This window comes from Macaca fascicularis, chromosome 4 (genome assembly GCF_037993035.2).
Source record: "Macaca fascicularis isolate 582-1 chromosome 4, T2T-MFA8v1.1".
Lineage (NCBI taxonomy): Eukaryota > Metazoa > Chordata > Mammalia > Primates > Cercopithecidae > Macaca > Macaca fascicularis.
This window is the reverse complement of record NC_088378.1, coordinates 94,406,339-94,417,041: the sequence shown is the minus strand read 5'-3', so window position 1 is coordinate 94,417,041 and position 10,703 is coordinate 94,406,339. Positions and strand designations below refer to the sequence as shown.

The window sequence follows — 10,703 nt, the reverse complement described above, 5'->3', positions numbered from 1 at the left end:
CAACTAGAAATCTGAGGCAGTATTAATAAGCACTATTTCTTTCATTTAGAACAAAATCTTGAATTGTGAACTTTAAAAAAAATTATGAAACTATTTTTAATGAAGCCAATGAAATGTAGAATTATACAAATCCATTATATAAAAAAGTCTTATTTTAATTCATTCTGATTGTGATGTTTTAGGATTCAATTGACTTAGTAGGAAATTTTGAACTTAGATAATTTTTAAGTGTAAATACTGATGTTTTTAAATAAAGACTATTTTCCTTGGAGCAAAAAAAATTTGGCTTTGTTGTTAACTGTTTATTAATTTTGGGGTAGAAGAATTGTTATAAATTTAAAATTTAATTCCTCAAAACTATCCACATTTTAGGAATAATCTCACAATAGATATTATACTTACATACAAATGAATAAAGTAAAGTAGATACAAGTTTATGTAAGAACTTAATAAGTTCAGTGACTGTCAGTTCTAACTAAGATAACTTTTGGGGATAATTTGACATATTGAAACATATCCTAAATGAAGAATGAGAACTCTGAATTCTAATTCTAGTTCTTATGCTAATTTACTATATTTATGACAAGTAAGTTTTTTCCCAATGAACTGGAAATCTTCATCTACAAAATAAGGAGATAAGACATCTTAACTTACTATATTTATGCTTAAAACTGAAGCCCTCAGTGAGCAATAGTATATAAAGAGTCATAATTAAGTCTTAATTAATCCACTATTATATTTACAAATTATATTGAAATAGAGGAAAAAATAAAATAGTCCAAGAATCTTATCATACATTTTACTTCTTGAGAACTGTATGAATGGTTATTTTTGTTTATTTCCCTTTACTCTTGACTTTCTGATCCAATTGGATCTTGTAGCTCTGATCAGTTCTGAATTCCACATTGTAACAAATAATCAGGGCATAAGAAAGAGTATTCTTGATTCTAGAAACCTTTCTCTCACACTGTCCTTTTTGGATTGTTTGTTTAATATACTGTCTCATCTATTCTGCCTCCTACCTCGGTTTCTTTATAAAATTTTAAAATTAATATTATAAGTTTTTGTGTATAAATGTTTTAAAGAAAATTGGAACATTTATAACTATAAATATAGACACTATAACTAAATATAACTAAAATTAACAAAAAAGTAAATGTTACCTAAGACACCTGTATGAGTCAATGGGATATTAAGATTCACAGCTGAATTAATATAAAAGTAATTGATTTAGCCATTTCACAATGTATACATGTATCAAAACGTCATGCTATATACCATATATATACACACACAATTTTGTCAATTAAAAGTTGATTGTATTATTATGCTTTATAGCATTATATATCATATATATATATTATTTTGTATTTGCCAAATATTTAAAACAGTATTTTAATACCTAAAAGTGTATTGAAGAAAGAAGAATAAAATACTAAAAGAAAATCTTGAAAACAGGAAACCTCATCTGTGTCAAATATTGAAACTTTTGGAAATGGGAAATAAATATTTCTAAAATTCTGGAGACGATTGTCTGCAGAGTCTCCAATAGCTTCTTTTTTAATTAAAATATAGAATAAAACAGTAAGCTAAAAAATATAAAAATACTAAGGCAGTGCATTAAAGTAAAACTAAACCAGCTTTAAATAATTGGAACCTTGACTTTGTTGCACATTACCCAGTATATAAAGTAATTGAAATAAATAGGTCAGAAAAAAGCATGTCCTTCATTTTAAATTAATCCAAATCATCATTAGCATTAGTTATCATGAATGCTGAATAAGAGATGAAATATTGTAGAGTTACATTTTTTATTGTCAAGTTTCTCTATTAAGCAGAATAAACCAGAAACATCATATTTGAGTGTACCTTTGTCAAATATTTACAATTTTAACAAATGCATATAGTTTTCCTTACATTTCTCTCAGAGAAATCATGTCCACTGCACTGGGAAATTTGCCTTTTTCCAATTCAAAGCTCTAGGCATGACAGCTTAGCAAGATTATCCTATAATTACAGAAATTACTGACAACACCCCATTGTGCTGAAATCTGTTGTCTATGCTCAGATTCTAAATTTCAGAAATGCAGCCACTTTTTCAACCCTGCAGCTGTTTAGAACATGAAGCAACCATTTAAACCTTGAAGCAGATCATTTTGACATTATCTAGAGTTCTTCCCAACTGCACCCAACTGGTATATCTTTACATGTTCCTCCATCATCTGCTTTTTAGATCATCGTCTTAAGTAACCTGTAAACAATACCTTATCACTTCACAATAAGTGGATTTGCCTATACTCCATATTGTGGTGGTTAGGCCAGGTAGACATGCTGAAATGAAAATCTCAAATCAGTAGGAGCCAATGAACTCAAAGTATAAGGAGATTTGAATAATTGAGTAACTGCAAAAAGGTCAAAAATGATTGTTTTTACTGAAATAGTCAAGTTTAACTGTTTGTTTGACTTTATCGTAATACGATCATTGCAAGAGTAATTATGGCTTCAGATAATTCTTTGGTGTATAATTTAGAAATTCAGACATTTGAATTTTTGTTTTAAAACTTTAGTGATATTGCATTATGTAACTATATTAATTTAATTCCAGATTAAATTAAGGTGAATAATTTTATTTTGATTTGAACACACCCAGAAAGTATATTTTTACTGTGAAATGTCAAAGTTTTTTTTCCTATTTCCTGCTTGAAAATAGTTTGCAGGTTTGGTTGACATTTGATATAAAGTAATTTCTATAGTTTGAGGCACAAGTGAACTTCGATTTTAACTTGTAATGGTTATACATGTTTATGAAAAATGATGTGAAATGTAGAACTGCAATCATTGTCTGCATTTTCCAGTCTTGGGCAGGCATAAATGCCTATTTATTTAGAGGATTTTCCATGCCTTTGGGTCACTTAGATTCAAAACAATGTAAACTGGTATATTTTTATTTGGTTATGTCTATAGCCAAAAGGCAGTGATTATGAGCTTTATTGAAAATATCATATTTTGCACGGGCGTTGCCTATGGCTTCTTGGAACAAAATGGTAACATATCATACATAGAGGAATAAACCATTCTGGAAGATGGCCTGGCTTAGGACTGACACTCAAGGAAGAATGGGTAAAGGGCAAAGTTACAGTATTTAAGATCACAATGCAATCTCAGGCTGATCAGTGGTAGTTACATTGGTAAAAGGCACAATCCGGTTTGTGGGTGCTTAGCAGCAAATGAAGTACTTCTAATTAGGGGGGTAGTTCTGTCTTGGATTCAATAGGAGCTCAAGAAGTTTGAAATAAAACCTCAGTCATTAGCCAAAAATGACTGGGACAGGACCCATCTCCTAAAAGAGAAGAAGCTTGCAAGTTTTTAGGATCCCAGACAAATTGGTTGCAGTTTAAAGGGTTGATATCAGAGGTCTACTGGAATACAAACTAGAAAGTGAGGCAAAGCTCAAATATGTAGAATTGCAGGAAAAAATGCTGGATTTTAGAAAGACAGCTATGGAGAATCCAGCTAACTTTAGATCCCTCTTGTTACCCAGGAGAAAATCTATCAGTGTGATTCTCATGGGTTTGGTGGTAGAAGGGGCTGGAGCCTCCAATTGAGAGTCTTCAGTTACTAGTGATGAATAAGCAGAAAAGGAATCACATGAGGACTCTAGAATAAATATTTTCAACTCAGTCAACCAATTGGTTTTACAAATTTTCTTTTCATTAGTTTGATTAATTGGCTGAATTAATCCTCTAGAATAGTTTAAGGACAGTCTGAAGTACATGCTATTTTCTTCTTCAACATGATCTTGAATGCTAAACCTTCTTTTTTCATTTAAAGTTTTACTGTAGAGTCTGCTTGATGTTAAGCAGATTTTTAAATATTTGGGTATGCCAAAACTAATTATTCAACTTAGTGAAAATATTGTAAAACATTTAGTTTTGTGAAGAAAAATTTTTGGAACAAGGTTGGTGCAAAAGTAATTGCAGTTTTTGAATTGTTGAAATTTGCTGTTTGATATTGGAATACATTCTTAAATGTGGTTATGTTATACATCATTTTTATGCACATTTCTTGCTGTCTGTTTTTTTGCTAATGACTTACTACTTGCAGTTTAATTTATATTTATTTTAGACAATGGAAATGATGTTAGACAAAAAGCAAATTTGAGCAATTTTCTTATTTGAGTTCAAAATGGGTTGTAAAGCAGCAGAGACAACTCGCAACATCAACAATGCATTTGGACCAGGAACTACTAATGAACGTACAGTGCAGTGGTGGTTCAAAGTTTTGCAAAGGAGATGAAAGACTTGAAGATGAGGAGCATAGTAGTCAGCCATCAGAAATTGACAACATCCGGGGGTGGAGCAAGATGGCCGAATAGGAACAGCTCCAGTCTCCAACTCCCAGTGCGAGCGACACAGAAGACTGGTGATTTCTGCATTTTCAACTGAGGTACTGGGTTCATCTCACTAGAGGGTGCCGGACAATCGGTGCTGGTCAGCTACTGCAGCCCGACCAGCGAGAGCTGAAGCAGGGCGAGGCATCGCCTCACCTGGGAAGCACAAGGGGAAAGGGAATCCCTTTTCCTAGCCAGGGGAACTGAGACACACAACACCTGGAAAATCGGGTAACTCCCACCCCAATACTGCGCTTTAAGCAAACAGGCACACCAGGAGATCATATCCCACACCTGGCCAGGAGGGTCACACACCCACGGAGCCTCCCTCATTGCTAGAACAGCAGTCTGTGATCTACCGGCAAGGCAGCAGTGAGGCTGGTTGTTCATGGAAACTGAACAACCTGCTCCTGAATGACTACTGGGTACATAACGAAATGAAGGCAGAAATAAAGATGTTCTTTGAAACCAATGAGAACAAAGATACAACATACCAGAATCTCTGGGAAACATTTAAAGCAGTGTGTAGAGGGAAATTTATAGCACTAAATGCCCACAAGAGAAAGCTGGAAAGATCTAAAATTGACACTCTAACATCGCAATTAAAAGAACTAGAGAAGCAAGAGCAAACACATTCAAAAGCTAGCAGAAGGCAAGAAATAACTAAGATCAGAGCAGAACTGAAGGAGATAGAGACACAAAAAACCCTCCAAAAAATCAATGAATCCAGGAGTTGGTTTTTTTTAAAAGATCAACAAAATTGACAGACCACTAGCAAGACTAATAAAGAAGAAAAGAGAGAAGAATCAAATAGACGCAATAAAAAATGATAAAGGGGATATCACCACCGACCCCACAGAAATACAAACTACCATCAGAGAATACTATAAACACCTCTACGCAAATAAACTAGAAAATCTAGAAGAAATGGATAATTTCCTGGACACTTACACTCTTCCAAGACTAAACCAGGAAGAAGTTGAATCCATGAATAGACCGATAGCAGGCTCTGAAATTGAGGCAATAATTAATAGGCTACCAACCAAAAAAAGTCCAGGACCAGATGGATTCACAGCTGAATTCTACCAGAGGTACAAGGAGGAGCTGGTACCATTCCTTCTGAAGCTATTGCAATCAATAGAAAAAGAGGGAATCCTCCCTAACTCATTTTATGAGGCCAACATCATCCTGATACCAAAGCCTGGCAGAGACACAACAAAAAAAGAGAATTTTAGACCAATATCCCTGACGAACATTGATGCAAAAATCCACAATAAAATACTGGCAAACCGGATTCAGCAGCACATCAAAAAGCTTATCCGCCATGATCAAGTGGGCTTCATCCCTGGGATGCAAGGCTGGTTCAACATATGCAAATCAATAAACATAATCCAGCGTATAAACAGAACCAAAGACAAGAACCACATGATTATCTCAATAGATGCAGAAAAGGCTTTTGACAAAATTCAACAGCCCTTCATGCTAAAAACGCTCAATAAATTTGGTATTGATGGAACGTATCTCAAAATAATAAGAGCTATTTATGACAAACCCACAGCCAATATCATACGAATGGGCAAAAACTGGAAAAATTCCCTTTGAAAACTGGCACAAGACAGGGATGCCCTCTCTCACCACTCCTATTCAACATAGTGTTGGAAGTTCTGGCTAGGGCAATTAGGCAAGAGAAAGAAATCAAGGGTATTCAGTTAGGAAAAGAAGAAGTCAAATTGTCCCTGTTTGCAGATGACATGATTGTATATTTAGAAAATCCCATTGTCTCAGCCCAAAATCTCCTTAAGCTGATAAACAACTTCGGCAAAGTCTCAGGATACAAAATTAATGTGCAAAAATCACAAGCATTCTTATACACCAGTAACAGACAAACAGAGAGCCAAATCATGAATGAACTTCCATTCACAATTGCTTCAAAGAGAATAAAATACCTCGGAATCCAACTTACAAGGGACGTAAAGGACCTCTTCAGGAGAACTACAAACCACTGCTCAGTGAAATAAAAGAGGACACAAACAAATGGAAGAACATACCATGCTCATGGATAGGAAGAATCAATATCGTGAAAATGGCCATACTGCCCAAGGTTATTTATAGATTCAATGCCATCCCAATCAAGCTACCAATGAGTTTCTTCACAGAATTGGAAAAAAACTGCTTTAAAGTTCATATGGAACCAAAAAAGAGCCCGCATCACCAAGACAATCCTAAGTCAAAAGAACAAAGCTGGAGGCATCACGCTACCTGACTTCAAACTATACTACAAGGCTACAGTAACCAAAACAGCATGGTACTGGTACCAAAACAGAGATATAGACCAATGGAACAGAACAGAGTCCTCAGAAATAATACCACACATCTACAGCCATCTGATCTTTGACAAACCTGAGAGAAACAAGAAATGGGGAAAGGATTCCCTATTTAATAAATGGTGCTGGGAAAATTGGCTAGCCATAAGTAGAAAGCTGAAACTGGATCCTTTCCTTACTCCTTATACGAAAATTAATTCAAGATGGATTAGAGACTTAAATGTTAGACCTAATACCATAAAAACGCTAGAGGAAAACCTAGGTAGTACCATTCAGGACATAGGCATGGGCAAAGACATCATGTCTAAAACACCAAAAGCAATGGCAGCAAAAGCCAAAATTGACAAATGGGATCTCATTAAACTAAAGAGCTTCTGCACAGCAAAAGAAACTACCATCAGAGTGAACAGGCAACCTACAGAATGGGAGAAAATTTTTGCAATCTACTCATCTGACAAAGGGCTAATATCCGGAACCTACAAAGAACTCAAACAAATTTACAAGAAAAAAACAAACAACCCCATCAAAGAGTGGGCAAAATATATGAACAGACATTTCTCAAAAGAAGACATCCATACAGCCAACAGACACATGAAAAAATGCTCATCATCAATGGCCATCAGAGAAATGCAAATCAAAACCACAATGAGATACCATCTCACACCAGTTAGCATGGCGATCATTAAAAAGTCAGGAAACAACAGGTGCTGGAGAGGATGTGGAGAAATAGGAACACTTTTACACTGTTGGTGGGATTGTAAACTAGTTCAACCATTATGGAAAACAGTATGGCGATTCCTCAAGGATCTAGAACTAGATGTACCATATGACCCAGCCATCCCATTACTGGGTATATACCCAAAGGATTATAAATCATGCTGCTGTAAAGGCACATGCACACGTATGTTTATTGCGGCACTATTCACAATAGCAAAGACTTGGAATCAACCCAAATGTCCATCAGTGACAGACTGGATTAAGAAAATGTGGCACATATACACCATGGAATACTATGCAGCCATAAAAAAGGATGAGTGTGTGTCTTTTATAGGGACATGGGTGTAGCTGGAAACCATCATTCTTAGCAAACTATCACAAGAACAGAAAACCAAACACCGCATGTTCTCACTCATAGGTGGGAGCTGAACAGTGAGATCAGTTGGACTCGGGAAGGGGAACATCACACACCGGAGCCTATCATGGGGAGGCGGGAGGGGGGAGGGAGGAGGGATTGCATTGGGAGTTATACCTGATGTAAATGAAGAGTTGATGGGTGCTGACGAGTTGATGGGTGCAGCACAGCAACATGGCACAAGTATACATATGTAACAAACCTGCACGTTATGCACATGTACCCTAGAACTTAAAGTATAATAATAATAATTTAAAAAAAAGAATAAAAATGAAATTGACAACAACCAATTGAGAGCAACCATCAAAGCTGATCCTCTTACAACTACTCGATAAATTGCCAAAGAACTCAACGTCAACTATTCTACCATCTTTCGGCATTTGAAGAAAACTGGAAGGGTGAAAAAGCTCTATAAGTGGGTGTCTCATGAGCTGCGGAAAAAAGTTATCATTTCAAAGTGTCGTCTTTTCATTTTATGCAACAACAGTGAACTATTTCTCAATTGGATTGTGATGTGTGATGAAAAGTGGATTTTATATGACAACTGGCAATGATCAGCTCAGTGACTGGATTGAGAAGAAGCTCCAAAGCACTTCCTAAAGCCAAACTTGCACCAAAAAAAAGATCATGGTCATTGACTGGTGGTTTGCTGCCAGTCTGATACACTACAGCTTTCTGAATGCAGGTGAAACCATTACATCTGACAAGTACGCTCAGCAAACCGATGAGATGCACCAAAAACTGCAATGCCTGCAGCCGGCATTGATCAACAGAAAGGGCCCAGTTCTTCTCCAGGACAATGCCCAGCCGCACATCACACAACCAATGCTTCAAATGTTGAATGAATTTGGCTGTGAAGTTTCGCCTCATCTGCCACATTCACCTGACGTCTAGCCAACTGACTACCACTTCTTCAGGCATCTCCACAACTTTTTCGCAGGGAAAACACTTCCACAACTAGCAGGATTCAGAAAATGCTTTCTAAAAGTTTGTTTAATTCTGAAGCACAGATTTTTATGCTATAGGCATGAATAAACATTTTTCGTTGGCAAAAATTGTTGATTGTAATGGTTCCTATTTTGATTAATGAAGATGTGTTTGAGCCTAGTTATAATAATGTGAAATTCATGGTCTGAAACCACAATTACTTTTGCACCAACCTAAAAGTATAAAATACATTGAGGAAAATGGCACTTTATCAGTATATAGCTAATGAATGTTCACAAACTGAACATGCCCTGATCAAGAAACAATATTACAGCTTTCCAAAAGGCCACTTCTAGTTACTAACTCCAAAGGAATGACTACTCTCATGATAATAAATAAGATCTATGTGTTTCGAACTTTATATGAAATGAATCATACAGATATTATTTTGTGTCTGGTTTCTTTTGCTTAATGTTAGGCTTGAGAGATTCCACAATGTTGCCTTAGTCATACATCATTTGTTACTAATTGTATACAGTGTTCCATTACATAACCATATTATAATTTTTCACCCCAACTGTTAGTAAGAATTTAGGTAGTTTTCTGCATGGATGCTATTATTCATATTGCTGCTGTAAATATTCTAGTATATCTTTTGGTAAACCCATATATAGATTTCTGTGGATACTTTAAGTGGACTGCAGGGTCATGTATCAGTAAAACTTTTTAATGTGTCATCGGAAGTTTGGAATTTTATCAGTTAGCCAATCCCAAAGATTTCCTATTATCACAGATATGTCACAGGTCTGTTTTGTCCTTGCTGTGCATTATTTCCTTTGGCTCACTTTTTGCCAAAGTCTGTTTGCATAGAAGTTTAATTATGTGCCTTCTTTCTTTGATATATGTATAGCAATCTGTTTATCTATCTAGATATAAAATTCCCCTGATATTAGGCTTGAAGTATAACTACTGGAATTTTAGTAAACAGATAAAGAACATGATAGTCTATTTTGTAGTTTTTAAAATTTATGCATTGGTCTGCTTAGTTTTTAGGCTTTTGCCAACAAATAATATAGAAGAAATATTTATGTAACCTAATGTAAAATGGTTCACCATTTTAAAAGTTGACCGTGTTAAAATATGACATTTCCAAACAAGTAGATAAATGGGTATTAATTCACATAAAACACCATTTTGTTTATAAGAAGATCAAGCTCAAACTTTTAATTTTTGAGTTCCCCAGTGAACTTAAAATGTAATTCTCATTTTATATAGGAGACAGGAAAGAATACTTATTGAAAACCTACAGTACTCCAGACACTGTGCCAGCTACTTTCAAATAAATTTTCTTATTCAGTTCTCATAAAGTACACTGAAATTCTACTTACTGTCCCCGTTTTTCAGATGTGAGAACCTTAGCTTTGTTAAGTAACTTGCTGAAGGCTATGCAACAATTGATGAAGTGGATATTGAATCCAAACTGGACCTGTGGGAATACAAAGCCTATGCTCTTTTTCACATAATGTTTTATACATAGCTTTCTAAGATTCTGCTTGTTATATAACATAATGGAGTAGATGGATGAATGCCTATCTATAGAAAAATGTTTTTATAAATAAAATTGTGTCCCTAAATGAGTAGCATGATTAAAATATTTGACTGAGGACATGAAAACAGAATTTGATGATTTAATTACATATTTTATATTTCAGTAGAACATAGGTTGTATTTTAAGTGTCCAACATTTTGGAGTTGAAAAACTTTTTGCCTTAGTGTCTGCCCCACTCTTGACCATTTCACATTCCATTCCTGTGACCGACTAATGTGCATGACTATGACGAACACTTGGCAGCCTCACTGGGAGGGGCCTGTCAGTGTGAAGATTCAGCTTGTCATTAAACTGGGACCTGGAGCCAAGAACTGAGTGCAT

At 35.3% G+C, this 10,703-nt stretch overlaps 1 pseudogene; it reads left to right on the top strand.

Annotated features, from left to right (window-relative positions):
- Positions 1-4,128: 4,128 nt before the first annotated feature.
- LOC141410195 (histone-lysine N-methyltransferase SETMAR-like) lies at positions 4,129-8,933 on the top strand (annotated as a pseudogene).
- The last annotated feature ends 1,770 nt before the right edge of the window (positions 8,934-10,703 follow it).